The sequence below is a fragment of the Bombus vancouverensis genome, unplaced genomic scaffold, assembly GCF_051014615.1.
Source record: "Bombus vancouverensis nearcticus unplaced genomic scaffold, iyBomVanc1_principal scaffold0075, whole genome shotgun sequence".
Lineage (NCBI taxonomy): Eukaryota > Metazoa > Arthropoda > Insecta > Hymenoptera > Apidae > Bombus > Bombus vancouverensis.
The window spans coordinates 225,321-242,177 of record NW_027468966.1 but is presented as its reverse complement, the minus strand read 5'-3'; the positions used below and the strand labels follow the sequence as shown (position 1 = coordinate 242,177).

Genomic DNA, 16,857 nt, shown 5'->3' with positions numbered 1-16,857 from the left:
TAGCTAACGAGACAAGATTAGACAAACCACGCTTTAAAATTTCCACAGAACTATAATAATCCTCGAAATCAATACGATTCGTCGATCCATCGCCTGATTAAAAAATGAGACAGGATGAAGCTCACTAGTCGGTCTTTGAACTTTCAATAGTGCTTACGGCTCGTATACTCTAGTTTGAATGCTACAATGTAAGCCAAGTCAGCTGTAACTAGCGTTCGCGTGATTGTCGCTATCTATTATTCACGCGTTACACGTTCACCAGACAAACGCGTCTACCGGTTGACATTGTTTTCTGTCCTGAGTTTCAAAGCAATTATGTTGCTTCGTGTAATCAGATCTCGCCAAACTAACGATAAGTTCTTGTTTGATCTTACACAGTTACTAAAACTATACAAGTTAAACCAATCTAGCCTAAACAAGTAATGTCGTTATATATTCTTTTTTAAATCTATATATTGTTTAATAAACCGTGGTTAGGATATAGTAGCTGACAAAAATATTCGGACAAATATATTTGTAGAAACATTTTAGGAGTGTATTATGCATAGTGGCACCATTTAATACTGTACTGTGACTATCATGGTCGTGTTGGTATTATTCGAAACTAATCTGAAAATCTGTATGGAATTTGTAAGATATTTAGTACGAGTACTGTGCATTACTGATATGTACACAACCGAGACGAGATAACGAAGGTACTGCTCTCCATCGTTCATCGCTACGCGTTGCTAGTAGCAACGTATAATGCATATATATCTCGCAAAGACCATAAAAGTACCCAATGGAACCACGTTTAATATTTGATAATAATGTCCCATTACAGTTTCGTCATTTTCAATTGATTAAACACGACCCTCTCTTTAAAAATTAGAAGATAAAATACGTAATACAAATCTACTCGAAATCTTTTAAACCTTACGGACGACTACTTATGGTCTTTAAAAGCAGCAGGGATTAGCAGAATATTAACTGCGGATTTTTCTCGAGAGGCTCGTAAGGATGAACAGCGACGAGTATCTAGAAGCTATGTACTCACCTGGTCAAGGAGACTCCAACACCAAGGACGTTGGAAGTTTCGAGAAGCGATGATGGAAACTGAAGTAGCACGTCAGGTCAACTCCGGCGAAAACTGCTAAAGAAAGAAAAATCCAACTAATTTGTTTCCAACAATAAAATGAAATTAATTTGTTTCACAAATTATTAACTGGATATTATTCAAAAATTATTCAAAATTCGCTTGATTGATTCACGGCCCGGGACATTTGGGTCATACCATTTTGGTAATGGACGAAAATGGCAGAAGGAAGAACGACCGTTTTTTTCATATTTCTCTTTCCCCGGGAAACGATGGAATGCCCGAGCACCTTGTTTCATTTCTTCTCGACATCAATTTCAATCTTTTTAAACGAAATATAATCTGAACGATGAAAAGTTCATTCAAATAATGCTCCGCGCCAGACACTCACGAAAATTAAGAAGAAACACGGAAAATTCGCGAATAAAACGGATTTCTTTGTCCCAGTGAGATAATAAATCTCGTACACGTATTGGTTTTTAAAATCAATATATCCACCAATGTGCACTCGTTTAACAAGGGTGATGGAACGTGCCAAAAATCTCTCAAGAGGGTCTTGGCAACGGAAGTGTCGAAAATGTCACAATTATGAATGAAAAATTCGAATAGTTGCTGATTTTACAGTCGAAACCGATAAAGAACTCCAGATATTCCCCCAATTAATTTACAATAAATTCGCGAAAATGATCGATTGCTGGCGTCATTGTATTCTAGAAAGATCGTAAAACGATAAGAATTTATTGAAAAAACTTATATTCGATGATAACACTTCTAATAAGAGTACTAAGAGGAGCGATTCTGTACTCACCTTTCTGCCTCGAAGTACCGAACGCAATTAACCGTCCGCCCAGGATGGAACCGTTCGGAACTTTTGTAAGTCACTGCACGGCCGCTGCCTAGGGTGGAAATGTAATAGATATAAGTACAGAGCGCGTGAGCGAACTAAAAACGCGATAGAGAAGTAGAGAGAGGATGTTCCGTCCTTGTCTAATGACGCGCACTTGTACAGGAAATATGTAACAGCGGTATACGAGCAGCGTCAGTGTCCACTAGTGTGCATGCCTGATTAAACATGGACAGGAAGTATCTATACATGGTGTTCTCTTTCTATTTCCATGTTGCATCCATCTTTCTATATCCATGTTGCATTAGGAGGAGAGTCGTATTTCGGAACGTCATCGGAACATATTATACCTTGTATGTGATTATTTGGAACACAATGGGTGAGTATATTATAATTAAAATATATTCCTAGTTCCAATTCTTTTGAATAGTGTCAGTGACCAATCGAAATAGAAATCAGTGGACATCATGGAAAGAGAAGGCGAAACCAAATTTGAAAATTCGACATCGGTAATTCAGTAGTTAAGAATAACTCAATCGATTATGTAGATTAACTAGTTATAAACAAATATATGAAGTATAAATTCAAATTATTCTTATCCATCTAAAAATTGGAAATTAAAAAGCAGAAGACAAGAAATTATCTTCGAGGATTTATATAGTAAATACATTCTTTTGCCTGTCTTACCTAGAGATAAAACAGTTGTTTGATGGTTATCTTATAGTGTTCAGTCATTGCGAAAAATATTTTTAATTAGTTAAAAACTATAATTAATTAAAAACTACATTTTTTTATGTATATAGACGTTAGCGATGTATTATTCCGGGAAGCTCGTCTATCTCCCGAACATCGGGTTTGCGACAACATCGATTTGGAAATTATCGTTGCAGAGTATGAAAATTATTACAAGATGAAATTTCAAAAATATCCCATATTGTGTAAGAAAATAACTGGAAGGGAAATGACGAGGGAAGTGACAAATGCAAGCAAAACGTAAGAATTTAAATTATTTAACGATATTAAACGGTATTCAACGTATTCAACGTATCGTATTCAACGTATCGTATTACAATATGATCCAGTGTTTGTAGAAGTATTGAGACAAAAGCCAAATCTGTTAGTAAACAAGCGAGAAGTGAGCCTGTGAAAGAGACGAATCTACAGCAGAAGATAACTGATGATAATGCGAATCATATTAATCTCGCAATGACAGTGACGTCAATATTCCCCAATGAGAGTGATGGACGTTCATCAGAAGAGCTATTTAACGTCCCAATGGAACAATCCATGCAATCGAAGATATTGAAATGCATTGCAAAGCTTTATTCAGATAATCCGGAATTACGAAAAATTGCTGAGGACATCTCATGCGTAAGTTATTTTCGATTAATATACGTATCGTAAAGCTTTTAAACGATAAAATTCCCGTCGATAAACCGTCCAACGTATATCGACAATGACGTGATTTCAGTAACGCTTCAAATATCAAATTACGTAACACTTACTTAATATAGAGAAGACGCCATTTTATCTTTGTATCGTCACAGGAGATCATAGTAAACAAATTAAATGTACATTGGGATGACGTTATAGGCCTAGAGGAATGTAAAACCGCTGTTAAGGAGGCCGTTGTGTATCCCCTTAAGTATCATATCTTTTTTGATGGCCCGTTTTCCCCCTGGAAAGGTATTTTGCTGTACGGCCCACCTGGTACAGGTAAGATACTCGTATTCTTTTCATTTCTGTACGTGTTTACAAGAAATATACAAAACAGGGAAAACGAAGTTAGCGAAGGCAGTCGCGACAGAATGCCATTGCACCTTTTTTTAACATAACTGCCAGCTCATTAACATAACTGTCAGCAAATGGAGAGGCGATTCCGAGAAGTATATACGTGTAAGTTGCTTTGTCTATATAAGTTTCTTTGTTCCTTTGTCTATGAAGGAGAGATTCTAGGTATAAAAAGATTTGATTTTATTTTTCGTCATTTATATATAAATAGAATAGTTGTTTGGAAAACGAAATGATATCATATTCGTGATGAGGCAATGAATTTAAGGAATTTCGAATATAATATTTAATGAATAATACATTTGTTAAACTGAACAGGTTTTATTTGAACTTGCCTATAGTCATTCGCCTACAATTATTTTTATCGACGAGATTGACTGGATCGCCACAAATAAAGGAGACTGTATATTGTCTGAACCTGCAAAGAGATTCAGGTCAGAACTTCTTTCTAGATTGGATGGATTAGTGTCTAATGAGAATTCTAATGTAGTTCTTCTGGCTACAACTAATTCCCCTTGGTACGTATATCACGTTATTTCAATGTTTTCTAAGTAGAAAATATCGTAATATTTCTCCAAATTCCAAATATGTTATTGTGTTGTTTGAAGTATTCCTTCATTATTATTAGTATAATAGAACGATAATATTTATTGTAAATATGTTATTAGGGGCATTGATGCAGCTTTACTCAGGCGTCTCGAAAAGCAAATATACGTATCATTACCCAATGAAGTTGCTCGACTTGGTATATTCAAATTATACCTTAGCAACCACTTATTAGAAAATACAGATATTGTAAACCACATAGTAAAATGTACTGAAAGATATTCTTGTGCAGATATAAAATTGCTTTGTAAGCAAGCGTGGCTACTAGAAATAAGCCCGATATGGAGGAGACTTGAAAAGAAAGAAACACCTGTTACCACTTTGAAATATGAATTAAAAAGTTATGAAATATTAGCAAAATTGTTTAAAAAAATGTCACCTACAGTTATGCAAATGGATAAATATGATACGTGGAACAAATAAATACGCAATCGTAAGGACAGATATTGAAAAATATAAATAAATGGATTATCGTTCGAGAAATTTTTATTACCATCATATGATATTGCTCCATATCATGAAATATATACATGCCGTAATAGGAATACTATCATCAAATCTCTTCAAATGAGGGAGTGGCAAATGACGATGCGTATTGACAAGATTGCTCGATGAAGATCAATTACGTACTGTGTCCGCGGATTCCAAAAAATGAGTCCCTAAGTAGATGGAAAAAGGAGAGGAAACAGATAGATCACAAAGAGCTACTTATTGTAAGGGAAGAAATCTAAAACTCCAAATAAAGAACAAAAAGGAACAAGCTGCTTATGACGCTATCGTTCCTGGTCTTCCGTGTTCGGTCTCAATTACTCTTGCAGTATATTGTAGCAGGTTGTGTAGTATATTTGAGCATATTGTATTATATTTTGATGCGTACTATCTCTTCGATCACTTGTTTTCACCATTAAGACAAAAGAATAAAATGCTGATTGAAGATGCTTATTGTGACCTCAACTTAAGAAAGGAAATACTTCTTTTGATGTATATTCGAAACTGGAACATGTATCAACCTCGATGATGACCTTCATTGTTAGATTGAACTTTAGGTTTAAAAATTTGTATTTCAAAATGTGGTAGGAAGAGGATAAAACAAATTGTTAGTAATACTGAAAATTACATTTATTTTTACTGAAATCACTGAAATTAATACTAAGATCAGTGAAATTATTATTTTTCTAAAAATATTCAAGCCTTGAACTTTTTTTTCGTGGGGAGATCCTCATGGACACTGTCGGGGTAGTGTCGGACTTACCGACTAAAACCCCACGATAGTGTCACACAGTATAGAAAGCACGATATAAAAACCCCCCAAAATAAGCGCTCGAATCAATCTGTTAAAATATTTTGACGCAGTCTCTTTTAATACTTTGAATCATTCTGTAACATTTTGTACCGTTACTCTGTTAGATCTGCATAATAAACTCTATTATCATATATAAAGGTAAATTTCTTCACCTTGGCCTACTTGACGCTTAATAAAGGTGCACCGGGACCTCTTTCGAAATTCAAGCCTTGAACTGCTCCGAATATTCATCGGATCTGAGTATTGGATACAGAAAATATCTGGGTAAATTTAGTCAAAAAATGTTTTCGCAGAAGGGAGTCAGTTTCAAACAGTAAGTTAACTTGAGAGAATTAAATTACAAAGTTCTGGCAGAATAACATAATTTTGCATAAAAATAATAAAAAAATGAATACGTCGAAACATTTTACAAAAAAGCAAAGCACGAAGTGTTATAAAAAGTGAACGAAAAGTGAAGTGAAGTGAGTTTATTCGTTTTACAACATATTTTATATAACATGCTCTATCAGTTTGTTACCTCAAATTTGCCTTTTATTTAAATTTTCTTACATAATTTTCATAATATATTCATAAAGTAATATTGAATATATAGTACAATTCTATAGACCTACTACGAGAAACAGATCTTAAAAACAGCAACACTAGTAAAGTAGAAGCGTTCTTCAAGCCTAAATCCAAATATGATACAGTGCTGAAAAAGTAGGATTACTATATCATAACAAGCAAAATGTATCTTCATAATCTATGTGCTACTAGCGATTTTCCACATGTTCAACGACATATGCAGTACAGAGGACGTATAAATGTGTTTCTTTATTTTTGTTGAGTCACAAATCAGAATATTGAGTATGTTATTTTCCCGCGGATTGTAAAATCATAAATTGTTAAAGTGTCACGGCTCATTTTATTATCGTAACATCTGTTCAAAATTTGTCAATGCGACCTGGAGATTACGGTAGTGAATATGCAACAATCGAATGCCCCAGCGAGAAGGGCTCGGTCATTATATTTATTCTTATCGTGAGTTCGATAACAAAATATCGAGTTTAACAGTCGTATACAGAGCTCGATCATTCTGGATTATAGCCTCTACGTCTACGATTCCTTTTTGCTTTTGGCATTTCATCTACATTGTAATAACAGTTTTGACAAATGATACGGTCGAAGATATTTTAATAAGCGTGTTGGAGTAATTGGTAACAGTAAGTGAGTAATTATCCATACACCTCCGGGTGATAGGCTGGAAGTTCTCCATCCCAAGGACCGTAGAGTTCCTCTCCTTGTTCTTGTTCATAAAAAACGATGCCCGTACTGTATATAATAGGAAAAGTTTTCATTATTAACGTGTTGCTTTTGTTTGTTGTGTTTGGTCCGCCTGTTTGAATGCTCGTCACTATCTATTGCGAGCGCGTTAATTTTAATTTATTTATATGTATTGACCATGGCATTCCTTTTACTTCGATTTCAATATTATAGTACTTGAAAATATTGGGAACTTTATGAGGTTCTGTATATCCGTTTGAGATTTCCCTCTACTAAGTTCTTTCATTAAATGTAACAAATCTACCATTTTGAAATTTTGTTTATTGATCCGTCTGTTGTAATATTCCTTAGATTTTATTTTCGATTTTATCAGTGAGGTGGTAGGACGTGTACGGTGCCAAAGAAATACTCCGCGGATTGATTTAACAATGAGTTTATTAATTATACGTGGAAGACCTGATAGTTTTACCAGCACGCGTTACCTGGGCCGTACTGGTATTGTTCTTCGCATACTCACCGTTTACTCGACTTCACTGATCAGTTGTATCTCTCTGCGTCTCTCTAGCCTTTCCTCGTTGCCATTCATATAGGATACCGAGGTGCCTGAAACAGAATGTTTTCTTCTGGGGTAGGGAATCAGTTTCCTTTATCGAAAGCACTTGCGCTTTATTGTAAATCATAGGGTCTATTCTTTGACGACGTCCTGACCTCGGACGTCACATTTCACAGGCCAGCACGTGCGCTTCAGCCCTGGAACTTTCTTTATGGCCATGAACCGCTACAGTAGGAATTTTAAGGGAGCACTTGGTCAATAGATCCTGTATGGTCAGGACATATTTGTTTCCTTTTTGTGTTCTCGATGATGTAACCTAGACGTCCAGTAATAATTTTCTTCCCTTTGTCATCTTTCAATATCCCCGCTACGCACGTGTTCGTAACCGTCTGCTATTTTGGTTATATACGCCTTCTTCCGATTATTTTACGGAAGGACCAAAGGGATATCGGTGGGCCATTAGGCCTATTGAAGTTTCCCGACACTTTCGGCCCGTCGGCACCTACGCTTTATCGCGACACTGTATGTGTTTCGTCGGCCTTTCGTAAACAGTGTTCCGGCGATGCTATAATATGTATCAAAGAAACCGTTGGAGAGAGAATTGTTCTTTGCGCTACAGATCTTCGAAAAAGCGTACATCGAAAAAGCGTAATCTCATACATTTTTATTATAAATTAAAAATTTCTCGTCTCGTAACTTGATAGATTGATCGTGGGAAAATTAACGGATCGACTCAAAATGTGTGTTACTTATCACGTAGTCTCGATATTCTACGACAATTAATGGACGAATGTAACATTTAAACACAATAACGATTTCGTCAAATTCCATCGGCATCAGTTCTACCCCATCAACACCTTTGGTAGCCGAAGTTATGCACAAGTAACTAACTAAACACCACCCTTAAACAACCAAAATCAAAACAACAACAATAACGACGCTGCAGTCAACAAAAATATGTGAGCAAAATGCAGTACTCAGACAACAAACACAACAAATTACAGTCATGCTACAACTACTTACAAACATGTTAAGTAAAAAATAGAAATGCCAACGCCCTGGCCGCGCTGAGTGCACTCGTTCCCGTCAGATCACGAAAGTTAAGTAGCGCCGGACACGGAGAGTACTTGGATGGGTGATCGCCTGGGAACTCCGTGTGGCGTTGGCGAAGCGCGCTAGGCCCGCCGCGCCCCTCGGTGAGGTTCAGGCTTGGTGCGCTCACGTCCACCAGCAATTCACCACTTAATAAACATATCAATCACCGCTAAAAGCACTAACGATCGCAAACTAGTTCATCACTACCGGCATCAAGACCTCCTTCGCATGACGTTAGACCATCCTCGAATTAACCCTATCTCTTGAAGTAAGTACCTCCTTATATATCAATAGTTAACCATTAAATAAATTAAATCAATAAGTAAGCAACCCACTTAATATCACAACCTCTTAAAGTAAGTACATCCCTTATAATACTATAGACAAAAACCAAACTCCATACTTTTATATCACTAGTCAATTATTAAAACATAATAACTATACCTAATACATAGTCACCTATTATAGTAAAATAGCCTAATATATAATAAATCTCATAGTACCATATTAATAGTACATTAATAAATAAAATATATATTATATGATAATGAGGTCCACTTACTAAATGATCATTCAAATCTACTTTCAGATATCGAAAAATCTCGCTCACCTAGTACTACGCCAGCCAAGGCTTACCTCTCAAGTAAGAATAAGTACGTAAAGCAACTAAGTACATCCTGCATACATGCTTACAACGAAGTAATAATTAATAATACACACAAACATTGATAGATATATGGAAAGTTAAAGCCTTATTCTCTAGTCAATTATTAATAACACAATTTAATCGTACAACTCTAAAATCAAAAGTCGATTATAATAACAGTATCCTAATAAATAAGTAAAAATACTCTACACTCCATAATACCTACTCAATGTCAATTAATATAATAATATAATTAAAATAAACTCCTCTTCGCAGGATAATTCTTCATTCTACTTTCTAAGATCAGCTCCTTCTTTGCTCCTCAACACATTCATCACCCAATTCTCTGCCTCGTAGGAGCACGCACTTATTAGAAGTAAGTACATCATTCCTAGTACATCTATTTGAGTAGACAAAATAAATATAAAGCATAAAGCGTAACATAACAATCACATAGTCAAAATCAAACAAGAGAATATAATAATCCTCTTAACAAAACTAACTCGAGGCCTGCTTACAGGCATCAAAACCTCCTTCGCTAGACACATGCCATCATCAATTTATCACTATCACTCAAAGTAAGTACCTCATATACATAAATACATAAAATATAAATTTATTGTCATTATATAGTAAGTAGAATCAAACATATATGTCGGAGATGAAAGGACACCGGAGCCTTCCCTCTGGAACTTCGGGAAAATCCGTAAAATTGTAATTAAAGTTTACAGTCGTAATTAAACAATCTGCTGTCATCCTGCCCAATTGTACTTGTTTGCGATTTGTGATAATAAACTTGGGCTCAAGGCGACCACCAGTCGCCGAACGTAGCCGCGGTCAACGGGACGGGCGCTTCGCCTAACAAAGGTGTGGAGTTATAGTATGACCCTCGTTAAAAGAAATACCAATAGAGGTACGTAGAGTGACAGTAAAACATTCCAACGGTTCCTTCGGACAATGAATACCTGATGTTGAGGCACGTACACAGCACAAATCCAGTTAGCCCGAGGACCCGCTACAAAACCTGGGTTTTTCCGGCAATTAAGATTTTCCAAACGGACAGACAGTCTTTGTCCCAAACTGACCAATTGACAGCGACGTCAATTTCCCTTACTTTCGGAACGAGGGCTATCCTCGACAAATCCGATGGTCTCGTGTCCTTAGACACACCCCATCATAGTTTTCCTCTGTGGCATCATTGAAACGAAAATTCATTCTTTCCTGAGATCCCACCGACGAAGGGAGCAGCGCCTGACGATCAGTGAGTTTGAGTTAGAGCAAGTATATCTTTCATCCCGTTGACCGTGGATTCGTCATCGGACCTAAGACCAACGTCACTAACATCACAAGTGCCCAACCACCGCTGTTGATTGTCGAATCGGTAATGTCCATACTCGTAGCATCAGGCCGTATCTTCGTTATCACACAACGATGGCCAACTCCAAGGGAGGTCTATCAAACGCCCACAACCCTGTTCCTGACTGTTCTCCGACATATAAAAACTAAATATAAACTAACTCTCTCTACAAATCAAGTAACAATGGTCCATTATTAAAATGAGCATAGATATCCTAGCGAGATCCACTTCATGAATAATAATTCAAAGTCAATTTTTAGATATCAAAAACCTCGTTCCCTAAACACTACGCAAGCCAAGACTTACCTCTCAAGTAAGTACATTAGTAAAAGCAAGTAAGTAACTCCTTCATATATGCTTACAACCAAGTAATAATTAATAAAACACATAAACATTGATAGATATATGGAGAGTTAAAAACCTCCTTCTGTAGTCGATATTAGTAAACAATTAATCGTATAAACTCTATAGTCAATTACAATAAACTATCTGCTGTTAAATAGGTAAAAAATGCTAAACTTCATCGTACCTGCACAATGTTTATTGCCATAATAATAATATTACTATTATAAAATTAATATAACTTTAATATAATTTAATATAAAACTCCACTTCTCAGGATATCCTGTTCTACCTCCTAAAATCGAAACCTTCTTCACACATCACCGCACTTCGCCCAAGTCTTACCTCGTAGGGGTACACACCTATTAAGAGTAAGTACATCCTTTCCTATTGACATGTCGAGTCACGATCCGAGTCCGGGCTCGAGTCGCTATCACGGTGAGGACTTGGGGTAGGTAATGATTCTTCACTGAAGCTATCCATCTTCTTAGACCACGGAAGTGACTTTTATTGACACAAACAAAAAGGTTACAGAGTTGACGCAAACTGACGATGATCACACACTTGCAACACTAGTGACAATGGTCTTAGGTTCACTAACAAATACGCAGCCAACGGGATGGTAGGTGTACGTACTCTATGTCAGATTCTTTGGTGATATTCACTGACCGTAAGGTGTCAACCTTTTCGTCGATGAGATCGCGAGCGAGAATGACTTTCCCGTCCTGACGATGCCACAGAGGAAAACTATAATGGGGTGTGTCTAAGGACACGAGATCATCGGATTCGTCGAGAAAAGCCTTCGTTCAGAAAGTAAGGAAAATTGGCATTGCTGCTAATTGGTCAATCTCCCTATCGGTGGTTAGAAAAAGATGCTAGCCGCCCTCGAGGGAAAGTTGCTAGTGGGAGACGCCGCTCGTTGAAAAATAGGTCTCCTCTATTTTCCCGTAGTTGGGACAAAGACTGTTTGTCTGTTTGAAGGACTTTAGTTAGCTAAATCTTAAGATTTGTAACGGGCCCTCAGGCTAGCTGAACATGTACTGCGGAGACGCATCGACATCTGGCAATCATCTTACTCGAAGAATAGGGTCTGCGTGTGGCGAGTTACGGGACAGAGACCGTTGGAATGTTTATTGCCGTGTGTTACAACTATTTCATTTTTAAAGAGAGCTATACAATTACTCCATGTCTTTGTTAGACAAAGCGTTCATCCCGTGACCGCGGCTACGTTCGGCGACTAGCTGTCGCCTCGAGCACAAGCTCACTATCATAACTCTCAAACAATTACAATCGGATTGAATAACTACAATTGTTTAATTCCAGCTATAGTAGACTCTAGGTTACAATGTTGCGAGATTATCCAAAATTCCAAAGGCTCCGGTGTTCTTTCATCTCCGACATATATTACACTCCGAAGACCTCGATAACCCTCTTGTACGCACGCTTGTTGTCAACCGACCCCACCAGATTCTTCTAACAGCTTCGAATCGTCTTTGTCTCAACTGATACCTGGACGCCCTCTGACGCTTACACACACATTCACATGTACAGTGTAAATGTATCATCTACCTAACAGTAGTAAAATTTATTGTACGAATCCAAAATAGTGAGGGTTCAGAGTGCTATAATAAAAAAGATATCGAGCGCTAATTTGGAAAGGTTTTTATGCTGAGGTTTTAGTCCCCCTGTAGGGATTATCCCCGAGTGTATATCAGAGACGGCTATTCCGTTACTATCTGGTTATTGTATCGATAGCTGTGGCATGCAGTATGTTTTGTCCACCCTATTACTGCTTCTCAACATGTGACATTACTGAGCGTGTGACACTAGCGCATCCGATACCAGGCGGGCCCGTCAGCCTCGCGGTAGACGCATCCGATTACGCCATAGGAGCAGTACTACAACAACGCGTAAACGACAAATGGCAGTCGTTAAGATTTGTTACAAAATCCTTGACCTCCGCGCAGCGAAAAAATATAGAGCATATGACCGCAAACTTCTTGCTCTGTACACCGCAGTTAAACGTTTTAGAAACCCCTCATGTGCGCGTTCAATCAATATCTACACAAATGTTCACCGCGACAATTTCGCCATCTTGACTACATTGGACAGTTCACGACCGACATCTGATACATTAAAGGTTTGGACAATAATGTAGCCGACGCTCTATCTCGCATCGAAGCGATAGGGAAATCTGTGGACCATAAAACTCTCGCCGCAGCGCAAGAAAACGACACCGAGCTGCGCAACATCATCAAGTCCGATACATCCGCATTACAATTAAGGAAGATACGTTTTCCTGATTACGACGTATCAGGCGATATTGTACGACCGTTTGTATTGAAACCCTTGCGGCACAGCGTATATAATTCGCTCCAGGGACTTTCCCATCCTGGGATACGCGCCACGCAAAACCTGGAGACGACGCATTTCGTCCGACCGTCAATAAACAAAATGGTCGAAACTGGTCACGACAATGCCTGGCAGCCTATGGTCCACGTACCGTCATTCCGGTCCTCAATAAACCTAAGGACCCACCATAAACCTTAACTTTTTAATTTAACTGTTAGCACATGTTTTCAAGTTAATGTGCTTATCCGGAAGGATTTTCTAATCCTATAAGTGTTTCGGTTTATGGCTGGTTCTTAGACAAGTCGTCAGGTTTATTAGACGCTATTAAAAATTACGGAGAGAGCGGGTAGTCACCTAATGGGAAAAACGAATGTTTGTCTAACGACAAAGCTGGTTTTTCCCATGAACAAGGTCACCCATGAGCCACGTTGGTAGGACGCTTCTTCCTCATACCTTTATGCATTAACGTGGGTTATAATCAAGCCGCATCGCGGACCGTTACCCTCACTTTTCATAACGAAAAGTGTGAACAACGAATCCCCTTCCTTCGTTCAAAAAATACCTACAAACCGAGCTTTCCTCCGTAATTACATGAGAGCGGAAGTTCAGTTAACTCTCCATTCTAACATACCCAACATCTCAAGACTTCGTCGACGACAACATATCTACCAGGACGCGAGCTCTGTCTTTAGATCAATCATCGTCTCTACACTGATTCTCTCATCTAAGAGCAATCCATTTATTCTTCACTTACCTCTTACGCATCGGCGTTATTATCTTGTGTAAAGTTGTTGGAAATACATACTTTATAACCCTGTTAATCGCAGCGTTATACAACCTCAACCACCCCTATTATCTCAATGGAAATCAGGGGATCGATCTGTTCGCGGCATCGATTATTACAATCGTAACGGGAATTTACGACTTCCATTGACGCATTTCCTAGCAAAAGCGTCTCCCCACGACTGGTCGAAAATACAGTATGCTTGTGCGAATTTCAACAAAATTGCAATGGGTTACAGTGGATTACAAAGAGGGAGGGAAGTGCAATGAATTATTACGATAAATTGTAAGGGGTGTGAAGTGGGATGAGGTGATAGGAGAATTGGTGTGAGTGGAATAGTATTAAGTGAATATCAGGGTGTATGATACATGGCTCCATCAAGCGGCGGTATTAGGCGGGGGGGGGGCGGTGTATCGCTCACACCAATTCCCGGGCCCCTTTCAATCGCAGCCGGGGCGGTCATCGTGGAGGTTTTAGTCGGCTGGAGTCCGGCACTACCACGCCGCTTTTCCCCAGAAGCGACCTGGTGTCAGTGCGGATTTCCTCCACGTTAATAAAAAAAAAAGGGTGTATATTACAAGGGAGTCGACGTGGATTATGATCGAGTGAGTGAGTTGCAATATGTTTGGGTATAATTAAATGGTAATATCTTCGCTGAACAAAAATAAATGGAATAATTGGAGGATCTAATGTTAAATGTGAGAGAAACAAGAAGTATAATGCTCGATAATCGTGGCGTGATGAGTCATAGATGAACAATATCAAAGAATATAAGGCAATAAATTATTGAATTATTGAATTAAAATATGAAGAGGAGTTGGTAAAGTCGAGTATCTATAAAAAAATGCAATTACGAATCTCAATTTAAATGATAAAACTTTAAAAGGAAATAAAATTAGAATTGAATTAGGAGAAGCCAGAGTTCAATAAAATATAATAAAGAGTGGTAATATAATGAAGGAGTATTACGTAGAATACTACATAATATAATTGAAGAACTATATAAATATAAAGTTTTAAGAAGAAATTTATTTTCAACCTTAAGTAATTTAAATACAATAGCTTAGGATAAATATGTTTGGAACTATAATGACTCATCAGATAAAGTCAGTTCATAATGGAAAACAGTGAAAGAATTAGAGAGTGGAATTAGAAAGAAAGGAATTAATAGGAAACAGTAGATAATTTAAAAAGTAATAAATTAATGTATATAACGTATTAGTAAATGTTTAATATGCGTGAGTACGTTGTTGTAGATAATTCGAAAGGACGTTGGTTGTTCGCATTTATTGATGAGTTATTATAGCTTCATAACTACAAATTAATTAATTAATTAATTACAAACTATTAAATTAATGGTTAAGAATGGAAAGATTAAAAACGCCTTTAATAACAATAACTCATCACGCTAAGTCTGTTTATCGTGTTTTGTTTTTGTTTTAGTCGTTATTTATTTTACTTTTAATTGAATAACGAGAATGGTTTTGTATTAATTTTCAACGCAACAGTATTTAATATTGGCTTCGAGATGATAATTAATATAATAGATTTAAATGGTGTAAGATTATGAAGTATGATAGAGAATGCAATTGCACACGATGGAACACAATAATACACTAACACTGCCCTTTGGGTGGCTTCGACACGATTAATACCTGCTGGATTGGCACATGAATATTAGTAGATCGATGAATTGAAGAAGATACATGTGGGTGGTAGCATTGGGGCAAGGTGAGGTTTTCTTGTCACTAGGGTCAACTGTGAGTTGATGGGATAGGGGAAATGCAAATGCAAATGCTTATATGCAATGGAGTGTAGGAAGTAGGGCTCACATAATAATTTGAACGACGTGATGAGACGCGCACGTGTCATACGGTTGCCAATAGGTAAGCGGGCCCCTTCTTTAGGGGCTTTATGATACATTAAGGAGTGGTGCCATCTACATGTATGAAGTGAAGTATTATTCAATATGAAATGGTATGTGTCAATCTGGCTAAGTGGGCCACCTGGTGGCAATGGTTAATTAGGAAAGCTTAGTAACATGTACCGAGGGACATCTATGCAGGAGGGCTCGATGTATGCTGTTACAGTGGAAACCTCATGTACCTCCGAATTAAAAAGGGTTTATCCTCCGATGAGCAAGAAAAATCATAATTATTGGCGGAGTGAACAGTCGATGAAGTTAAGAAAGGAGGTGATGACGACGAGAAGAAGAGCTAGAGAGCAATGGCGAGAGGAACTGGAGACGCGGCACAGTGGATTTAGGAGTTGCGGAAAAAGAAGAGGCAGATGAGGAAACTGATTCGAACCAACAAGGAGAAGGGTTGAAAGGAGTTCTGTGCCTCGTTGGGCAGGGATCCATAGCGAAGGGCGTACAGGGCTATCATGACGTAGCTTTTCTTAACGAGACCGAGGGGAAATATAAGTAGAACCCACGGGAGTATTAGTGTCAGCGAGGGCTTGATCACGAAGGAAGCGCTACTGGATGCCGGAGCTGAGATGAACCGGAATAAAGCGGTTGGTGTAGATGGCATACCAGGAACGGTGGTAAAAGAAATTGAAGGTTGCAAAATTACGTGTTGAACAGTGTTATCAACTGAGCACGAAGAAATTCGTTTTTCTTGAAAATGAAGCTTTATATGGAAAGATCTTATTCCACATTTTTCTCTTATTTTTGCACGTCGAATAACTTCCCTCTGCTTAATCGGTAACTAACCAAATTTACATGTTTCAAACAGATTTCCAAGATCAATTTTCTCGAAAACAAAGCCTGTTATTCTTTATATCTTTCTTGTTTTTCTTCGTACAAAACTGTTTTTCGTTTGTTCCTATTACTTGACCGGATC

At 37.7% G+C, this 16,857-nt stretch overlaps 1 long non-coding RNA gene and 2 pseudogenes across 1 annotated transcript; 2 read left to right on the top strand and 1 right to left on the bottom strand.

Moving 5' to 3' along the window:
• Positions 1-1,982: 1,982 nt before the first annotated feature.
• Positions 1,983-5,756, top strand: LOC143305009 (katanin p60 ATPase-containing subunit A-like 2; annotated as a pseudogene).
• A 372-nt stretch (positions 5,757-6,128) lies between these two features.
• On the bottom strand, positions 6,129-8,584 carry LOC143305010 (uncharacterized). Its single transcript, XR_013061682.1, has 3 exons — positions 8,459-8,584; positions 7,400-7,485; positions 6,129-6,930 (listed from the first exon to the last, which is right to left on the bottom strand). It is a non-coding gene; the product is annotated as an uncharacterized LOC143305010 (long non-coding RNA).
• On the top strand, positions 8,485-8,603 carry LOC143305024 (5S ribosomal RNA; annotated as a pseudogene).
• The last annotated feature ends 8,254 nt before the right edge of the window (positions 8,604-16,857 follow it).